At 36.5% G+C, this 20,906-nt stretch overlaps 1 protein-coding gene across 12 annotated transcripts in view; it reads left to right on the forward strand.

Moving 5' to 3' along the window:
• Window positions 1-20,906, forward strand: part of NCALD (neurocalcin delta) — a 374,162-nt gene that overhangs the window by 204,031 nt on the left and 149,225 nt on the right. For 8 of the 12 annotated variants that reach the window (XM_041769148.1, XM_041769140.1, XM_041769142.1 and 5 more), the window contains one exon: window positions 16,563-16,650. The exons of the other annotated variants lie outside the window; for them this stretch is intronic. The gene's annotated coding sequence lies outside the window, so the exon portion shown is untranslated. The remainder of the gene's footprint in view (window positions 1-16,562; window positions 16,651-20,906) is intronic. 12 annotated transcript variants of the gene reach the window in all.

Consider the following 20,906-nt stretch of genomic DNA (forward strand, 5'->3'; position numbering starts at 1 on the left):
CATGGAATCTGAAAGGTTAGAGGGTTTGAGCAGAAGTTGCTTTGATCACAGTTGCTTTGATTATAATTACAATGGATCCTAGCCCCAAGAGGTCACGTCCTATACTCCTTTAAACCCTGCACCCCATAGATAACCTTCTCTGTTTCTTTTTTTTTTTTTAAGATTTTATTTATTTATTCATGAGAGACACACACACAGAGAAGCAGAGACACAGGCAGAGGGAAAAGCAGGCTCCATGCAAGAAGCCTGATGTGGGACTCAATCTCAGGACTCCGGGATCACGCCCTGAACCAAAGGCAGATGCTCAACCACTGAGCCACCCAGGTGTCCCACCTTGTCTGTTTCTGTCTGCCCCTGTTTTCTTCAGGCCTTCCTCATCAGGGTAGATAGGGTTCCATACCTTAGCCTCCTTCCCTTATGTGCTATTTTCTTCCTATTTCCCAGATATTGCTTGGGTTACTCACTGTGATCGGAACATGGATGGTATTGTTCCTATTTCCCAGATATTATTCCTTGGGTTACTTCTATTTCCCAGATATTATTCCTTGGGTTACTCACTGTGATCTGAACATGGATGGTATTGGGTCAAAGATACCTATGGTAGATGTGTTCCTCTGGAGTGGAAAGGATGTAATGAAAACTTACCAGGCCCCAGATGATCTGGGTTTTTAATTCTAGTTTTGCCACTTACTAGCTGGTGACCTTGGGTTATGTCACTTAATGTTTCTGAATATGTTCTCATTCATATAATGTATTTGATGAGTTCATGCTAATATGTCTAAAATATGAGATTTTTAGGGCGCCTGAGTGGCTCAGTCAGTTTCGCATCTGGCTCTTAATTTCGGCTCAGGTCATGATCTCAGGGTCATGAGATCAAGACTCACATCTGCTTGAGATTCTCTTGCTGTCTACCCTTTACCCCTTGCTCAAGTGCTAAATCAGTCAATCAATCAATCATCAATCAATCAATATCTTTAAAATACGAGATTTTTACCTACAATCATAATAAAGCTCAAGTGAGATGAAGCATTTGAAAACTCTTTATAAATGAGAGTGGTTCTGTGCAAATATAAGATAGGAAGGCAAGAAAGTGCCTTAACCATGTCCAAAATGTCAGCTTCTTGACAGATAATATGAGGTAGCAGAAAAAGCTTCAGCCTAGCTTTAGCGTTTTCTATAATCTCATTTTATCTGGGCCTCTGTTTCATCATGAATACAAAAGAGTATAATCAAGCCTCATGGGATTATCATGAAGATTAAATGAGATGGTGGATATAAAGTTCCTTAGCATAATACCACTTGGTACTTAGTATGTTTTTAATAAAATGTTAGTTCCCTGTCATCTTAATATGTCTTGTAAAAAATGACTCAAGAGAGTACAAGATTTTCCACATGCTTCAAATCCACCTGTATATGTGGCAGATCCAGTAACTAGGATAGTATCAAAGCAGCCAAGAGGAATGATCTATTTTAAAGGCAACATTAAAGAGATGTACATCATTCTCTGAAATAGGCATGGACTTTGATAGTACAAAAGGTGACATGGGCTTGATTCTAAGAGATGGGGAGGGAGAAAGGTGAATAGGGCACTCACTTTGGCACAAAATTAAAGAGGGCATTGTAAAACTCCATGATCAAGATAAATAATTTTGAATACAGTATTTTTTAAATCAAAATTAATGCAAAAAATTCATGATGAACAAAATATCAACATTTTAAATAAAAATATGACCAGGTACAGTGCTTTGCAGAGCCATATAGGAGACTGAAACTAAAGAAAAAATTTATTTTTTATTTGAAATATTGATGGTTTATTTAAAATGTTGATGGTTCATTCATTGCAGATGTTTTTTATTTTCAAAAATAAATTAAAGTATTATTTATTCTGATTACTGAGTTTTTTTGGTGCCTCCTTAAGATTTGTACCCAAGGAGAGTGTGCTGCTTACCACACTTACCTCATCCTGTCCCCACCTGGAGTGGTGTCCACTGGGCTGGGAGGAAAGTACCAGAGCAGGTTTCAGGTCCCCACTTCTTATTTCCCCTCACCCTTTTTGGGGTCCTGAGTTTGGTTTAAGTATAATTTTGTGGGGAAAAAAAAAGACTATATCAGATGAAATTCCAGCCTTCTTTCCAATCAAGCGACTACCACAGTGAAATATAGTTTGGAAAGAAAACATGAAGTAAATGGTTCATCAGAAGCTTGATTGAGGTTGGGGGTCAGCAAACAATGACCCACAGGTGAACTGCCTGTTTTTGTAAGAAAAGTTTTATTGGCACAGAGACCTGCTCATTTGTTTTTATGTTGTCTGTGGCTGTTTTGGGGCCACAATGGTAGAGTTGAGTAGCTGCAACAGAGACCATATGGTTTGCAAAGCTGAAAATATTTACTATCTGGCCTGATGTGGACCTCTGATTTAGATTATCAAAGCACTCAGATGTTTTTGGATCAGCATGTGGGGTTGGCAACAGTTTAGGATATACAGTCATTTGGAAATTTATGTAACAGAGAATTCAAGGATATTCAGAGAGAATATTATAATCTTTCATTTGTAAGAACTGAGAGAAATGAGGGAGGTCTTAGAGTTCAAAGTAAATCAAGAGAGGCAGCAGAATGGGTAAGATCTCTGTCTGTGACCCTGTGGGTCCTCTGTGAGAGTGCAGTTGTGACTTGACATCGCAAGGCATGAGATGTTTATGAGTGCTTGATATTGTCCATACGCATAGAAGGAAAAAAATGGGTTCATTGAAAAGTACATTTATGTATTATCACATAAATGGTTTGTGGATGTAATTACTCCATTTCTGTTAATATGGATAATTTAGAACTGACTTCACAAATTTTACAAGCATTTAGTGAGCATCTATATATTCAGAAATTGTAAGAGTCACCCTCAAAGTAGTCTACTTCTAAGTCTGAGTGTGAGTTGAGATAGGAAAGTCCCAAACATGGTGTTGTGATGTGCCTTAGTTTTGGGGTGCATAGAGGAGACACAGGGTGATAAAGAGGAGAAAGATAAATTTATAGAAGGCCCTGAATGCTGGCTAGGGAGCTTGAACTTTAATCAAGAGCCAGTAGAATCTTCCTTGATCAAGGAAGTGGCATACTCATACCTGTGCTTTAGTTAGGATGTTAACTGAGCATGGAGGGGTGAACGGCAGGTGAGAACAGAAGTAGAGAGACTAGTCCGAAGGTGATATCAGTAGCCTAGTATGGTTTGTATGCCTCAGAGATGACATGGGCCTCTAGTTAGCAGTATCCATGGGAATGGGAAGAAAGACAGATCTGAGAGTGCTAGTGAAAGTAGTAAAATTAACCAAGATTCAGCCACTCAATTAAGGAGGGCTTCTGGATTTGGATTTTCAGTGACTGAGAGGGTGGAGAAGATATTAGTAGAAATAGAGAAGCCAGGCAGAGAAGTAGGTTTTAGGGTCAAAAATACTAAGTTTGGTTTTATGTAAAATGAATTGAATATGCTATAAAAATACCCAGGAAAAAAACAGAGGAATGCATGAGACAGAAAGAGAGGGAGGGAGGAAACTGCTAAAGATGGAAGTTTACAAATTATCTGATGAAAGATAATCACTGAAGCCCAGGTATCAAAGCATCATAAAGGAGGAAATTAGAGAGAGGAGATGAGGAGATGAGCATTGTTTTTCAATGCTGGTAGAGTTGCCAGATAAAATACAGGATGCTCAGTTAAGATTGAATTTCAGATCAATAAAGAATCATGTTTTAGTATGAGAAAGTTCCATACAATATTTATCTTACCTGTACAAAAAATACATATACATTTTTGGTTTGAAATTCAATTTTAACAGAGTGTTCTGTATTTTTATTTGCTAAATCTGACAACCTTTGATTGTGGGGATGGCTCATAATTATGGGATGGTCAGAAGAGGAGGAGATAATAGAAGAGCCTAGAAATGGACAGATAGGTCCCAGGAAAGCTAGTATATTGTACTATCATTAAATCAAAGGGTAGAGTGGTTTTTAAAAGGGCTGAACAGAAAAATCAAGGCCATTGCTTTTGACAATGTGGAACTCATTAGGAATCTTAGAGAAAGCAGATGGAAGTCTGGTTGCAAAGGGTTAAGGAGTAAGTAAAGTAAGGAAGAGGAAAATAATCTATGTAGATCACTCTTTTAGACATTGTGATGGAGAACAGAGGAGAGATATGAGATAGTAAAGAAAAACAAAATAGAAGGCAGGTTTTTTGTTTTGTTTTGTTTTGTTTTGTTTTTTGAAGGCAGGTTTTCAGGTTTAGAAAGGCCAGGGTTGTTCCCCGCCCCCGCCCCTCCTCCGAGGAACCCAGAGTAGTGGCATCCTGAAGATATAAGAGGTATGATGGGATTAAGGGGTAGGGCAAGCTGTGGATGATGCTGGAAGGGAGAATCAGGACATAAATGGAAGGATGAACCTTTGCATGGAGGATGCTCCCTCCTTATCCAAGTCATAAAGAAGGAGGGGGAGATAAGGATATGGAGATTCTGAGAGTAGGGGAGAGGAAGGAAGGCTTTTATTTCTTTTTGCTGTCTGTGCTATTGAGAGTACATGTTATAGAAGAGGGATTAGGGGAACAGGATGGGAAGACTCAAGGCTCAAGAATATACCTTCTTTGCTAATTGCATGGGACAGATGTAATGAAGAACCTAAAAGTGCATATAATTTATCCAAATGGGAAACATTTATTTTCCTCATGTTGTGTCTTCCTCCCGCTCTGGTGATCCATATCAATTCATAACATAATCAAATTGCTCACCAAGGGCAGAAAGAGAATTGAACAGACTCACTCTCCTCCATTTTATTAGACCAAGAGACTGTGGCCATGAAAGGATCAGGGTCATTTATTCATGTCCCCTGTCCTAGAAGGAGACCATAGGAGCACCCAGCAGCAAAAGCCATTTTGGGAGAACATGTGGAATTCCTACTCTGTGAGATCCTATATCCACCATGTAGATTGTGTCATGTGGGGTTAATAGCTTTGCCATGTCACACTCAGCATACCAGGGACTCAGAGACATACAGGTGAAACACACTAATCCCAATCACCTTCTACACTCTGGGAGCTGAGGTCAAAAGATGACCAAACTATTCTACTGTCAGGAGAATGTGAAGTTGAGAAGCAAAGCAGCCTGTAACCTCTTAGCTGCTTTTCCTCTCTGCTGTCAAGAAGAGGCATGCCATTTGCAGCACAAGGAGGGAGCCATTTGCAGAGCTGTGGAAGCCTGAGAAAGCTGAGAAAGAGTTTTTTCGGGGTGTGTGTGTGGGGGTGCTGTCTGCCTGGGGGAGCTCTTAGGGCCTCCACCTCCAGAGAAAATTAACATTTCCAGCCCATTTTCCACAGCCCTCTTTCTCTCCCTCCTCCTCACCCCAACACAAAGGCACAAATGAAATTCCTAAAAGTAGACTATTTCTGCCTAGTTATTTTTAGTATTTGCTGTTAGTATTTATCAAGCTTTTCAGTTAATTTGTCCTCCCACCCGTTTCTCTTCCTGCCTCCACGTGCTGGGTTTGGAATGGAAGGAGCATGTACAAGAAGCAGCTGGTGATCTCATAGAAACATCCCCTAGAGAAAAGAGGCTATGGACCTTGAAAATCAGTCTCCCCCACCCCCACCTCGAAGAAAAGAAAGAAAGATCTATATTCCATTAGCTTTGGAGAAGAACATAAGCATTGGTAAAAGTGAACCCATTAAAATGTGTGGGTGGTATGTAGCCAGGTCAAGAGCCCCAGTCAAGGAGCTGGGTCAGGGAATCAACACATGCACAAAATGTCATAATGCCCACAAAAAGGATTGGAGACCAGGTAAACAAGAAGGATGCCAGAGGAAGATGATGCCAGAGAAGAGAAAAATTTAAAAATCCATGCAAAAAGTAAAGGATCTGAGGGAGCTAAAGGGTTAAAATAAGAAGGGGTGGAGTTAGGATTAAAAAGACCAGAGGAAGAAAACTCTCTATCACCATAGCACTGTGGTATGTTACAGCTTAATACTCAAACTTTGCTTGTTCCTGCCTCAACTGCCTGCCCTGTTTGTGAGAGTCAGTTATGTCCAGAACAGGTACATTGCTCTGGAGAGCAATTCTCAGGGCATATTTCTAAAGAGAGGTATTGAGAAGCAAGATCTTATTAATCTGCATGGATATTGGACGCCTTGTCTGTCATCAGTGTATTCATTTCTTAGGAAGCAGAAAAGAGCTGTTTCCTTTTGCAACTTGAAAAAAACAGTTTTGGCTTGATTTTTGTGGTCTTTTAACATTTTATTATCTTTTTCAGTTTCCTAGAAATTGAAAAGTATAATAAATGAAGTAAGAAATATTTAATGGGTAAGCTCAACAGTAGAATGGAAGAAACAGAGGAAAGAATCAGTAAACTTATGATAAAATAATAGAAATTACCCAATCTGAACAACAGAGAAAATAGACTGAAAATGGAGGAGAAAAAAAAGACAAGGCCTTAGCGACCCAAGGGGATATAAAAATTATGTACCATGTGTATCATCAGCATCCTGGAAGGAAAGAAAGAGGAGGACAAGGTTAAAAAAGTATTTGGAGAAACAATTGCTGAATGTTTCCAAGTTTGGCAAACAAAACAGACCTATAGTGTCAAGAAGTGAGTTAAAACCCCAAACAAGATTAACCCCCCCCCCCAAATCCACACTAAGACACATCTCAGTCAAACTTCTGATAAGTAAGAAAAGAAAAGAAAAAAAAAGATGTTAAAGCAGCAAGAGAGAAATGAGACCTTATCAATTAGGGGAAAACAATTAGAATGACAGTGGATTTCCCAATTTCCCACCAAAAACCATGGAGGCCAGAAGAAAGTGGCAAAAAAATTTCAAATGTTGAGAGAAAAGAATTGCTAACCCAAACAGTGAAAACACCCTTCAGAAATGAAGAGGAAATCAAGACATTTTCAGCTGAAGGAATACCTAGAAATGTGTCACAAGCAAGGTCATTTAAAAAAAAAATAGCTAAAGGAAATAATAGAAGAGGGAACATCAGATAGAAGAAAGAATAAAACAAAGAGTGAAAATAGGGATAAATACAATAATAAGCTTTTCTTCTCTTAAATTTTCTAAATTAGATGATTAAAGCAAAAGCTATAACACTGAGATGATGTGACTCTCAATGTACATAGAGGAAATATTTAAGACAGTTATTTTATAAATAAGGGAGAGTAAAAGGATGTAAAGGGAGGTAAGGATTCTAACTAACTGAAAATAATAGACTCTGGCAAGTTATGCGTATGTAAGGGAGTATCAAGAACAACCATTAAAAAGCTATACAAAGAGATAAATTTTAAAAACTACAGATAAATAAAAATGGAATTCTAAAAAATGTTCAAGTATCCACAGTAAGGCTGGAAAATGAAAATGAGGAAAGAGAAAATAAAAAACATAGGAAACAAAAAATAAAATGTCAGACTATAATCCAAGCATATCAGTAATTACATTAAGTGTAAATGGCCTAAGTATATGAATTATAAAACAGAGATTGACATGATAGATTTTTAAAGAAATGACCCAAATAGGGGCGCCTGGCTGACTTAATTGGTAAAATATGCAACTCTTGATCTCAGGGTTGTGAGTTCAAGCTCCACATTGGGTGTAGAGTTTACTTTAAAAAATGACCCAACTATATGCTGTCTACAAGAAACTATCATCAAATACAACAATATAGGAGGGTGAAAGTAAAAAGATAGAAAAAGATATATCATGCAAACATTAATTAGAAGAAAGCAGCCATAGCTATATTAAGATCAGATAAAGACTTCTGAGCAAAGAAAGTGATCAAGGACATTACATAATGGTAAAACAGTCAATCCACCAAAAAGACATAGCAAACATAATATTTTGCATTCAAATCCTAAATATGCACCAAACAATGGAGCAAAATATGTGAAACAAACACTGATAAATCTGAAGTAATTAACAAGTCCATAGTTAGAAATCTCAACACACTTCTTTTAACAATTCATATAATAACTAGACAGAAAAACAGCAAGTACAGAGAACACAGCAACACTATAAGTCAACCAGATCTAATTTACATTTATAGAATCCACCCAGCAACAGCAGAAAAGACATTCTTTTCAAGCACCACAAAACATATGCCGGAATAGGCCATAAGCCATAAAACAAACTTCAACAAATTTAAAAGAATAAAAATCATACAGAGTGTCTTCACTTACTGCAGTGGAATCAAATTAGAAATCAATAATGGAAGAATGATAGGAAAATCTCTAAACACTTGGAACTGAAACAGCAAACTTCTAAAAACATCTGTGGGTCAAAGAGGAATTACAAGGGAAATTTTAAAGGTACATTGAAGCAAATGAAAACGAAAATACAACATATCAAAATTTGTAAGGCTCAGGTAAAGCAGTTTGAAAGGGAATCTCAGAGCATTAAATATGTCAGGAAAGAGGAAAAAATCTCGTTAATAATCAAAATTCCTATCTCCAGAAACTAATTTAAAAAAAAAACTTGTCAAAAAGAGCAAATGAACCCAAAGCAAGCATAGGGAAGTAATAATGAAGAGCAGAGCTCAATAATATTGAAAAAAGAAAACTAGTAGAGAGAATAGATTAAACCCAAAACCAATTCTTTGAAAAGATCAACAAAATTGATAAGCCTCCAACACTGAGAGGAGACACAAATTACCCGATATCTGGAATCAAAAAGACTTATCATCACTACAGACCTGTAGATATCAAAAGAATAATAAAGGAAAACTTCAAACAACTCTATACATATAAATTTCATGATTTATATGAAATGGATCAGTTTTCCAAAAAGTACAACTACCACAACTCATATAATTAAAGATAGATAATTTGAATAGCCTTATAACTAAGAAAATTTAATTAGTAATTTAGAAACTTCCAAAACAGAAAACTCCAGACCCTATGGGTTTCATTGGAAAATTCTACCAAATATTTAGAGAAGAATTACATCAATCCTATAGGTCTCTTCCAGATAATAGAAGAGGAACACTTACCAATTAATTTTATGAAGCTGCTCTGATATCAAAAGTAGAAAAAGACAGTACAACATAGGAAAACTAGAGACCAATGGCTCTCATGAAGATAAATGCAAAATTCCTTAACAAAATAATAAAAAATAGATCCAGCAAAATATACAAGTAATTATAAACCCTGACCAGGTGGAATTTATTTTAGGGATGCAAGAAGCATTTAATATTTGAAAATCAATCAGCATAATTCACCACATAAACAGTCTAAAGAAAAAAATCATAGTCATGCTAATGAAGCAGAAAAAATTATTCAACAAAATTCAGTAATTCATGATTTAAAAGGAAAAGTAAACTCTCAGAAAATAGAAATAGAGGGGAACTTCCTAAAATTGATTTAAGAATATCTATCAAACACCTACAGATAACAGCATACTTGATAGTGAAAGACTGAATCCTTTCCCCATAATATCAGGAGCAAGACAAGGATGTCTTTTCTATTACTCCTATTCAACATACTACTGGGAGTTCTACACATACAATAAAGTAAGAAGAGAAAATAAAACCATACAGATCAGAAAAGAAGAAATAAAATTGCTTATATTTGCAAATGGCATGAAAAACATCCAATGGAATCTACAAAAAACTAGAACTAATAAGTGAGTTCAGCTAAGTTGCAGGATATAAAATAAACATAGAAAAGGCAATTGTATTTCTATTTCCTAACAATGTATACATGGGTATTGAAATTAAATATACAATATCATTTATAATAGCTCAAACACATATAAAATACTTATGAATAAATCTAATATAAAACATATAGGATTTGTATGCTGAAAACTACAAAATACTGATGAAAGAAATCAAAGAACCATACTATGTTCATAGATTGGAAGATTCAACATAGTAGAGATGTAAATTGTCTCCAAGTTGATATTTAGGTTTTAATGAAATTCTTTTAAAGGTTCAGAAAAGAAAAAAAATTCCAGAAAGGATTTTTGTAGATGTAGATAAGATTACTCTAAAAATTTATATGAAAAGGAGACATATAGATGGCCAGCAGACATGAAAAGATGCTGAACATCACTCATCATCAGGGAAATGCAAATTAAAACTACGATGAGCATCACCTCACACCTGTCAAAAATGGCTAAAAATCAAAAACACAAGAAACAAGTGTGAGCAAGGATGTGGAGAAAAAGGAACTCTCACGCATTGTTGTTGGAAATACAAACTGGTACTGTCACTGTGGAAAACAGCGTGGAGGTTCCTTAAAAAGTTAAAAATAGAACTACCCTATGATCCTATAGTCACACTACTGGATATTTACTCAAAGAATATGAAAACACTAATTTGAAAGGATATACCAAAAATGGACTGTTAAGTATAGAGAACAAACAGATGGTTACCAGAAGGAAGATGGGGGTGGGGGGATGGGTGAGATACATAATGGGGATTAAAGAGTCCACTTATCATTGAGCACTGAGTAATGTATAAAATTATTGAATCACTATATTGTATACCTGAAACTAATATAATACTCTATGTTAACTATATTGGATTTAAAATTTTAAAATTTCATAAAAATGAAAAAATAATTAAAAATAAAAATTTATATGGAAAGGGCAAGGAACTAGAATATCTAAAACAATTTTGAAAAGAATAAAATGGGAGGAATCACTCTATTTGATTTCAAGACTTATTATTTAGCTACAATAAGCAAGACTATGTAGAAATAGCAGAAGGATGGACACATAGATCAATGAAACAGAATAGTGAACCTGGAAATATCCACATATAAATAAAGTCTACTGATTTTTGACAAGTATGTAAAAGCAATTCAATGGGGGGTATGATACTTTTTTTTTTTCCAGCAATAGTACTGGAGCAATTGGATAACCTCAACCTAAAAACCCCACAACTTAACTCAGAATGGATCATAGATTTAAATATAAAACATTAAACTATAAAACGTTTAGAAGAAATCATTGGAGAAGATATCCAGGACTTGTGTGTTTGAAGAGCCGTTAAACATGACACCAAAGGCATGATCCCTAAAAGAAACATTAAATTGAAATTCATCCAAATTAAAAATGCCTGCTCTTATGAAGGACTCTGTTAAGAAAATGAAAAGACTAGCTATAGACTGAGAAAAAAAAAAATGCTTACAAAACATGTATCTGACAAAGGACTAATACCTACACTACATAAAGAACTCAAAACTTGACGTTAAAAAAGAAACAGTTCTGGGACGCCTGGGTGACTCAGCGGTTGCGTGTCTGCCTTTGGCTCAGGGCATGATCCCGATCCCAGAGTCCCAGGATCGAGTCCCACATCGGGCTTCCTGCATGGAGCCTGCTTCTCCCTCTGCCTGTGTCTCTGCCTCTCTCTCTCTGTGTCTCTCATGAATAGGTAAATAAAATCTTTAAAAAAAAAAAAAAAGAAAAAAGAAAAAGAAACAGTTTTATTAGAGAATGGGCAAAAGATAGAGGCATTTCATGAAGAGGATATATAGATGGCAGATAAGCACATGAAGAGGTATTCAACATTACTAGCTGCTAGGGAAATGCAAATGAAGACCATAGTAAGATATCACTACACACCTATAAGAACAGCCTCAAATAAAGAGTGATAATGCCAAATATTGGCAAAGATGTGGCAAAACTGAATCTCTCATACATTGCTGATAGTTAAAATGGTACAACCATTCTGGAAAATAGCTTGGTAGTTTCTTAAAAACTAAATATAAACTGAATCATCTGACCCAGAAATCACTATCCTGGGCATTTATCCCAGAGAAATAACTTAAATCCATACAAAAACCTATAGACAGCTTTTTCTAACAGCTTTATTTGCAATAAGCCAAACAAAACCCCAAAGCAACCAAAATGCCCTACAATAGGTGAGTGATTAAATAAACCACAGTACATCCAAACCATGAGATACTATTCAGCCATAAAAGGAAGCAAACTATTGATACAGGCAACAACATGGGTGCAAGCGATGCCTCGGATCTCAAGGGCATTATGCTGAGTTAAAAAAAAGAAAGAAAACAATATCAAAAGATCACATATTATATGACCTTTAAATATCAAAAGGTCACATATCAAAAGGTCACATATATAATATGATTGTACTTATTAACATTCTAGAAATAACAAAATTATTAAGATGGAGAACAAATTAGTGGTTTCCAGGGATAAGGGATGGAAGCAGAGGGGATATGTATGACTATAAAATGATGGTAGGATGGAGGTCTATGTGGTGATAAATAGTACTGTGTCTTGACTGCAGTGCTGGTTACATAAATCTTCACATGTGACAAAACCATATGAAAGCTAAACAAAAGCTAAACAAAAATATTTGTTTGTATTTGCCATTCTTGGATCTTATTTATTTTTTTAAAAAAGTCACTTTCTATATGTCATTACCTCTATACTTGATTTTTTTTCCCGTTCATTACGCTGTTAAGGTTCACCCAAGTTGTTGCCTAGAGCTCAGATTTATTGATTTTCCTTGTTGTCTAATATTTAATTATATGTATATTACTCAGTTTATTTAATTGCTTACTGGTTGATGAACAGTTGTGTTAAATACAGCTTTTTTGTTGTTTTTAAGAAAGCCGTTATAAACATTTTGTGCAATCTACAAGAAATTCTCTAGAGAATATAGGTTAAGTGTGGGTTTACTCAGAGGGCATGCAAACATTTGGCTTTGTGAGTTAAGGTTAAATTGCTTGCAAGTGCTTCTATCAACTTCTACTCCTACCATCAGTTTAATTTGCATTTTCCTGATTACAAATGAGTTTGCTCATCTTTTTATATGTACATTTACCACTTTTGTTTTTCTCCTCTGTGACAATGTGTCAGATTTGTTGCTCATTTTTTTTTATTGTGTTGTCTTTTTCTTTCTGACTTGTAACATATCTTTATAAAAGCTAAATATGGGTCCTTTGTTGAGTTTACTTGTTGCAAACTGGTCTCAGATGTCGGCATATCTTCTGCTTTATTATACTTTTTAATAAAGATCTTCATATTATAATAGGACAATTTTATCAGTCTTTCCTTCTGCAATTAGCACTTCCCATTTGGAGATTCAAAAGATGTTCTCTGATGTTTTCTTCTACAAGTTTTAACATTTTGCTTTTCACAATTAAGTCTTTAAACCCCCTGGAATTGATCTTTGGGTATGGCTCCTCCTTGACTTTCTGGCCCGGTGAAATATTCCAACCTTTGTGAGAGCTCTGTTGTCTTTAAATTCCAACTTCCCGGCCTTCACTGGTACGGATGCTTGCTCTGTCTCTTCAAATTGTGATTTTTTTTTTTCCTTCTGGTGTGCCTTGTAATTTTTTCCTGATAGCCAGACACGATGTACCAGGTGATAAGAGCTGCTATAAATAGATCTTTAGTACTGTTGGTGGTGAGGTTTTCAGGGAGAGAAGGTGCATCCTATGATTAGGTCTGTCTTTTAGTGAGACTGTGCCTTTGGACTGTGACCTTCACCATGTTCTAGGTTTTTTTCTCCCCCTTTTTTAATGATGGTGAGAGTGGGCTGCACTGGAGGAGACTGGATCCAGTATTTCCCTTCCCCAGGTCACTAAGGTTCTCATAACACTCCAGCAGGTTAAGCTGTAGTTAACTAGTTTACCCTGAGGGCAGGCCTTGTTAACCAGAATGCTCTGTTATATTTCAAAATGGTTCCTTTTCCCCTTTGCATTCTAGAAGCTGGAGAGGATTTTTCTCTGATATTTACTGTGAGAATCTGATAGATGTCCTGGATAGAAATCTCAGAGTAATATGAGGACCCCTCTTTCCCTGGGTCCCCCTAAGCTTTAATTGTCCTCACAGAGATTCCAGCAATTCATAAATTACAATTCAGGTTTTCCTACTCTCACACTGCTTCCTATGGCAGTTTCTGCAGCTAAGTCCCTGCTCAGGGAAGCCAAGACTCCTTGTATTCCCCTGTTCCTCTTTCCAATCTTGGGGGCAGTGGTTTGCCCTGTGTCCTTCCCTCTTCTACAGATCCAAGAAGAGTTATTGAATTCTATTTGTTGTTAGGACAGAGTGGTGATTTCCAGGCTCCTTCCAAATGTGGAACCAGGCACTGAAAGTTCTCTTTTTTTTTTTTTTTTTTTTTTAATATTTTATTTACTTATTCATGAGGGACACACAGAGAGAGTCAGAGACACAGGCAGAGGGAGAAACAGGCTCCAAGCAGGGAGCCGGACATGGGACTTGATCCCAGGTCTCCAGGATCAGGCCCTGGGCTGAAGGCGGCGCTAAACCGCTGAGCCACCTGGGCTGCCCCTCTTTTGTCTTTTAAAACCTGAGTGAATGAGAAGGTCCAGGAAGAAGAAACTTCAACCATGGTAAGATTTGGGAAGATGGCCAATTCTCTCTTAGGCAGCTTTGAAAGAAATTTTGGTCAAATGATGGTTTCCTTTACTGGAGCTGAGGCATTCTTGCCTTAGCAGTTCTGCAAGTGCTTGAGGGTCACATGTTAAAAAGCTAAAGAAACAAAAACAAAAGCAATGAATCTCTTCTCACCAATTTTAACTATGACTCAGATCATTTAAATAAGCTATTTGTTGAGAAAGAAAGCATAAATTTAAAATGCCTGTTTGTCTGGTATTCAGGGTATGCGGATTCTGCTGTTGGAGAGGCACTGCAGTTTATTGGAAATATCACTGGACAAGGAGTCAAGAGACCCAGAATTAAGCCTTGATCTGTCATTATGTGGTTGCAAAACCTCCTTGTATCCAAAGTATATTCAGCTACAAGTAACAAGAATCCTTCTACAGTAGCTTAGCCAAATAGAGGGGTTTTTTTTTTCTCCCTCATGTAACAGCCTGGGGGCGGGCAAACCAGGCCCAGTGCAATGGCTCCCCTTTTTTAGTTTTGTCTTCACAGCATGTGGCTTTTGTCTTCATGCTTGTCACTTCATGAGTGCAAAATGTCTTTATCTCTGGCGTTGTCTCAATGTTTCAGGCTCGAAGAAGAGGAAGGGCAAAGATCAAAAAGCGAGTGAACTCTTTGAAAGAGCTTTTCTGGAAGCTCTACCTACTTACTTCAACTTACATGGCCAGGGCTCAAACCATGCCATCTGCCCATCCTTAGCTGTCGTTCTTACAGGGCAAATTGAACCAAATCAAGGTCTGTAAGGAAAAACAGCAGACTGGGAATTGGAAAGGTAACCAGCAGTGTCTGCCCCACTGTCTAAGCTTCTATTGGGAATGCTTGCCCCCTCCCCCCCACCCTGCTACAGAGTTGTGTTTGGATGTCAAAATGGAAGATCAAATGCAAGAGCACTTCATATACTTTAGAGTGTATGTACTTCATAAACGCAGTGGAAATATTCTGACCTATTTTCTTAGAGAGCAAACCCAACATTGACAGAAAGTTCCAATTGAATGTAAAGATTTCGGTCCTCAATATGTCTTGAACCTCAGCTCATTCTCCTGTTGACATCTCTAAATAACTCAAGAGCTTGTGTTTTCATGGATGCACATCCTCAAATACCTATCTTCAGATTATTGTCAGACACTGTGGTGGACATTTGTTGATTTCCTCCACAATCATCTCTTTTCCTTTCCTTTCAGTATCCTGAATGACTTTCCATGTGATTTTTCTCTGCAACCATCCTACTCTTACCTCCAGGGATAAGCGTTGATTGGTTTAAAGCCATTCAGCTAAGTAGAGTGGCTAATTCAATGATGAGCAATCAGAACTTGGGACTGCCAGAGTGCTAACAGTATCTTTTTGCAAGATACATACATAGTCTTGAACTGCTACAGCTAGTATTTTTTTGCACCAAAGGGAGGCAGCCCGAAGTCAAAATCAATCTTCAGAGAATACCTGTGCCAAGGGAATTGCAGAGAATCAAATGATATAGTGAACCTCCGTTTTCCAAAACCAGCCCTACATCTGGACATTTTTTCTCCAGCTCAATGAACCAAAATATTTCCTTGTTTTGTTATTACTTGAATAAATGAGTTTGAGTTAGGGTTTCTGTTATTCACAGCCAAAAGATTCCTGAATGATAGTTTCCATATATGCTCCAGGAAAAAATATATACGTTACTTTAAATAATATATTACTTATATATGTATATATTTTAAAATAATATATTACTAATATAGTATATATTTATGTATATATATACACATGTATGTATATTATATATATAATATATATATTAGTACATATATGAGTTTATTCTGAAGTTTATAGCCCTTCCAGGATTAAGGCCATAAGGTCTGAATGTTTTTAAGAAGGCCTGTTTCTCTCTATAATAAATGCCCTGAACAGCATCTACGTAAAGGATTTTAAACTGTGAAATGTTAGGACCCAAGTCCCATACTTTTTGGGGACTGTACTTATCACCCCTGTGGTATAAGACTCACCCTGGGTATTTTGAACCAAAGACCAATTAGGCTGAGATATTTCAGTGTTCTTGTAGGTGTGTTTCCTGTTTCCTGTTTGCAAAGGCAACTACAGAAGAAATAAAAGTAACGGCCTTACCTAAACTGCTTACTGAGCTGTCAAATGTTCAAGTAAAATATTCATTAATTATGAGTGATCTCAGTTGCAGGGCTGTAGAGCTGCTGGTGATTAAAATCTGTCGTGATACCGTGGAAGGCTCTGTGATCCCAGGTGCTGCCTGACTTAATATTGTGAGTTCCTTTTTTAACCTCTCAAATGTCTGGTTAAATTGTGATTATTATTAAGTTATGATTCAGAATGCAAAAACATTGCATCCTGTTGGGTAATTGTGTGTTTATATGTTTGCTATCTGGTAAATAAAAAATGTGAGTTTATTAATCTGCCATTTATCTCTGTCACAGTGTATACATTTCTACTTTAACTCTTGATGAATTTGTATGTTAGTGACAAGAACACTATGTACCCCTTCTCATTTTTTAAAAAATCTATTCTCTTCCAGTGACTCTGATTAAATGGAAACTTTATTTAAGTGTAAGAAATTTAGTTAAAAAATAATAATAAACAGGGGACATGATCATGGAGTAAAACCCTGATTTTCTTCCTGGAAAAAAAAGCAATATATATGTGCCCTTCTATACTTTCTAAATCTACTCTTTTGGTATGGAAAATTGAAGAGGATATTGTGCAGCAAGTAAATGGGATGTTTTTTTAATTCAGAAACAATTCTTTTGAAATTCTATTATGGTATAATTAGGGCAGCAACATGCACAATAGTGTATTTCCTGTTAAGATAGGAACATTATTACTTTCCTAATTTGTTGATGTGGGCCTCGAAAGCCATCTCATTGAACATTTAGGAAATTGGCTCTTCAGGAAGCAAAATCTACTGGTATATGAAGTTCTTGGAAATTTTTCAAGATATGCTATTAGCCAGATGAGAGCCAGACAAGATTTATAGGGAAGGTAATAATATGGCTTAGGCCCTGGTAATACTTTTTCATGGCTGTTTATAAACAAGATATGAATATTATTCTAATGTTTACTTGACCAGATAGTTTTAAATGAAGAACAAATAGCAAAAATAAAATAAATGTGGGTTAGAACAAAACTTTATTTTGTATTTTCCTGATGTCTCAGGGAAGGGAAATAAGTTGATGTCAAATGAAATTTAAGTGTATTCAGCCCTTTCTCATCCTACTTTCTTTATCCCATTAAGTCTCTGTGGTTTAGGTATTAGATGAACAAAATGGCTTATCTGGCTGTACCAAGAAAGTGAAAGTGAAAAGTCTGTATTCCAAACCTGATAGGCCAGTCCTTTTTTTTTTTTTTTTTTTTTGGCCAGTCCTTTTAATGAGATACATAGGATAGTAATAAAATAGAGATCATGATAAGCAAACTTTAATTTTTTTTTTCATATCATTGAGAACTAAGCCTCAACCCTAATGCATTTCTCCTAGAGGCCAAGGCAGTCTGATAGGCTCTTTCTTCTTGTGATAGTCTGGTTGAAGTACTTATGATTATCACAACCATAAATGTGATAGTAGCCATTGCATTAGTTCCTCAGATCTTTCTGACATCAAACTAAATAAGAAAATGTGTGTTCTTGCTCAAAAGACAGGAAAACATGAGTATGGTTCAACATAAGAACAATCCCCTTGACATGGAGATGCAGAGGATCAATATGTCTGCTATTAGCTTCTGGGATCCCCATCCCTCCTCAAGCATGCAGATCTCTCTTCTGTGATCTCAAGGCTAGGAGCTTACTGTAGATTCTCTGTGTGAGTGAGCTCCAGCTACACTCTACTTCATCTCTGGCTTATGTGAAGCAAAGAGAGGCTAGGCTATAGGAGTTCATGCTGCATATTCAAGGCATCTTCCAGATCCAAAGGAGTACAATCTGGATGAGAAATTGACAGGAAAGGTCTTGAGGCAGTGAAGGAGCCACTTCCTGCTCAGCTTCTGTTGTCTTGAGAGAGGAATGGACAAGGCAGGGATGAGAATGACCTCTATAACTGAGGCTAAACCTCCTAACTGGGGCTTTCCAAATGGATGACCTAAGTTAGCAAATCTTGCCCCATTTCCTGTGCTTTCAAGAATTTCAGTTATTCTTACCTAGTGACAGAGATCCTGATTGCAATAGATAGGAAAGATATATGTAAAGAAACTATTTTAAGGTTAAGTATATGAATAGACTCCAGGTTTACAATTATTTCCAATTTCCTGTCATCTGGTTATCTCTCTTTAGCTCCTATAGGTTCGAGTCATTTTGTCTGGATCCCCCAAGAAATCCATATTTTCCCCAAGGCTTCCTATGTAAATAGCTTCTCAGTTATATATTACATGGAATTCTATTTTTCTCTAGTTTTCTGCATTAAAGACCCCTTTCCTTCTCCTCTTAAAAAATATTATCTTAATCCTTTTAGCCTGGGAGTGTACTACTTTTTATTTTCAATGTCCTATAAATTCTCCTCTATCAAAAACAAAACAAAACAAAACAAAACACCTATTGTGTCAACCGAATATCTTTCTTTCTAGAATAGTAATGGGGGAGATTATTTCAGGGGCTGAGAACACAAGATGCCAAATATCTAAGGGATAATTAAAGTATGCTTCCAGATGTTTTCAAATAGAGACAAATACTGATCATCCAAATAATTGATTCCCTGACAACCATTTTCCACACAGTCATGTTCTTAATGCCAAAATAGCTAATAAATTTAGTGGAAAAAAAAAACAAACCAAGTTGCATTTTTATTAGTATGTAGAAAAGAAGAATAGAAAGAGAGTAATTGATTTTTCAGCAATTTTGCAACATGTTCTGTTAGTGTCATGTACACTTAGGAGCACGTAGTTTAATGACAGTAGATAAATGATTTCAATTAACCAAAAAGTGTTGATTAAGTGCCTACTAACCTGGGCTGTAGCGGAGAATGATATAGTCTAAACCGGACTTGTATATTTGGTAACATAATGTTCCTAGAAACATATTTATTCATCCAATAAATATTTATGGAGTACTTGCTATATGATGGGCACTGTGTTAAATGATGGCGATATTAGTGGGGAACAAGACAGGTATGGTTTCTTCCTTCAGTTGAGTGGTGTGGGATGGGATAGAAATGTTAATCAAATAGTTGCACACATTTTACAAATGTGATTATTACTATGATAGGGAAAAAACTAATGGGAAACAGGCCATAAAATACAGGCACTACATTTAGATAAGTGGTGATCAGGGAAGACTTCCCTGAAGGAATTTGCAGAGGTTGGGAACATGGAGGAGAGTGTTCTGGGCAGAAGCTCTAAGGTAGCAGGGAACATAGAACTTACTGGGAACTGAACCAAAGCCAGTGTTGCTGGAGAGCAGAAAGGACGTGATATGAGGGAAAGCTAGAAAGGTGGCAGGGGCAGATCATGAAAGACTTAGTAGAAAATGAATGAACATAAATAGTTTACAACAGAATGAGTCCTATTGTCTTCTATCACCAGTGTGCAAATAAAAGAAGTTTGTGATTTTATAATAATGGTGCTCTTTGGGAGATGATATTCATTCATTCATTCACTCACTCACTCACTCACTCACTCATTCTACCAGTAAACACAAGACAAAATCCCTGTTCACATGGATCCTAAATTCTAGTGGAACAAGTAGATAACATGCCAATAAGGAAATATATGGATCTTATAGTAAGTTTTTGCTTCTTCATGAGTGGTGTGGGTAGTCTCTAAGTGAAATTTTAGAAATAATTTTTAAAAATGTATTATATTACATCTGAGTGTAGTTATTCCTTCATTTGGTTAAATAAAGTGATACATTCGGGCAGCCCTGGTGGCACAGCGGTTTGGTGTCGCCTGCAGCCTGGGGTGTGATCCTGGAGACCCGGGATCGAGTCCCACATCGGGCTCCCTGCATGGAGCCTGCTTCTCCCTCTGTGTTTCTGCCTCTCTCTCTCTGTGTCTATGAATAAATAAATAAAAACTTTAAAAAAAAATAATAAAGTGATACGTTCTAGCAGTGCTGAGACTGTTAGCACAGGTGTTCTTTATGTTAAGTCACAGTTAAAGACTTTGGAGAAACTCCAAGAGAGGAACATAAGGGAGGAAAGCTGTGAGATTTGTATTCTTGTTTCTGAGGATCCAGTGATACCTCAGCCCATCTTGCACCTTCCCTCCTCTTCTTGGAGTGGAGGGCGGAAGACGATTAAAAGCAATAAAAGACGATAAAAAGCAATAAAAAGACTTAAATGAAAACAACAGAAGCTAACATTGATGGAGAAGGATCTAAGAGAGTATTTCAGAGTTTATTTTAACACAAAGAGTTTAGTATGCATTACTATATACTTAATATACTTTGTAGATTTTGCACATTTACCATCTCTAAAAGAGATTCACATCTTAACAATCAATGTACACATTTAAGGAAAGGTATTTCTTTGCCACATTGCCAAAAGCTGTTATTTAATTGACGGTGTGTCTTAAAATTATA

This window comes from Vulpes lagopus, chromosome 9 (genome assembly GCF_018345385.1).
Source record: "Vulpes lagopus strain Blue_001 chromosome 9, ASM1834538v1, whole genome shotgun sequence".
NCBI classification, from domain to species: domain Eukaryota; kingdom Metazoa; phylum Chordata; class Mammalia; order Carnivora; family Canidae; genus Vulpes; species Vulpes lagopus.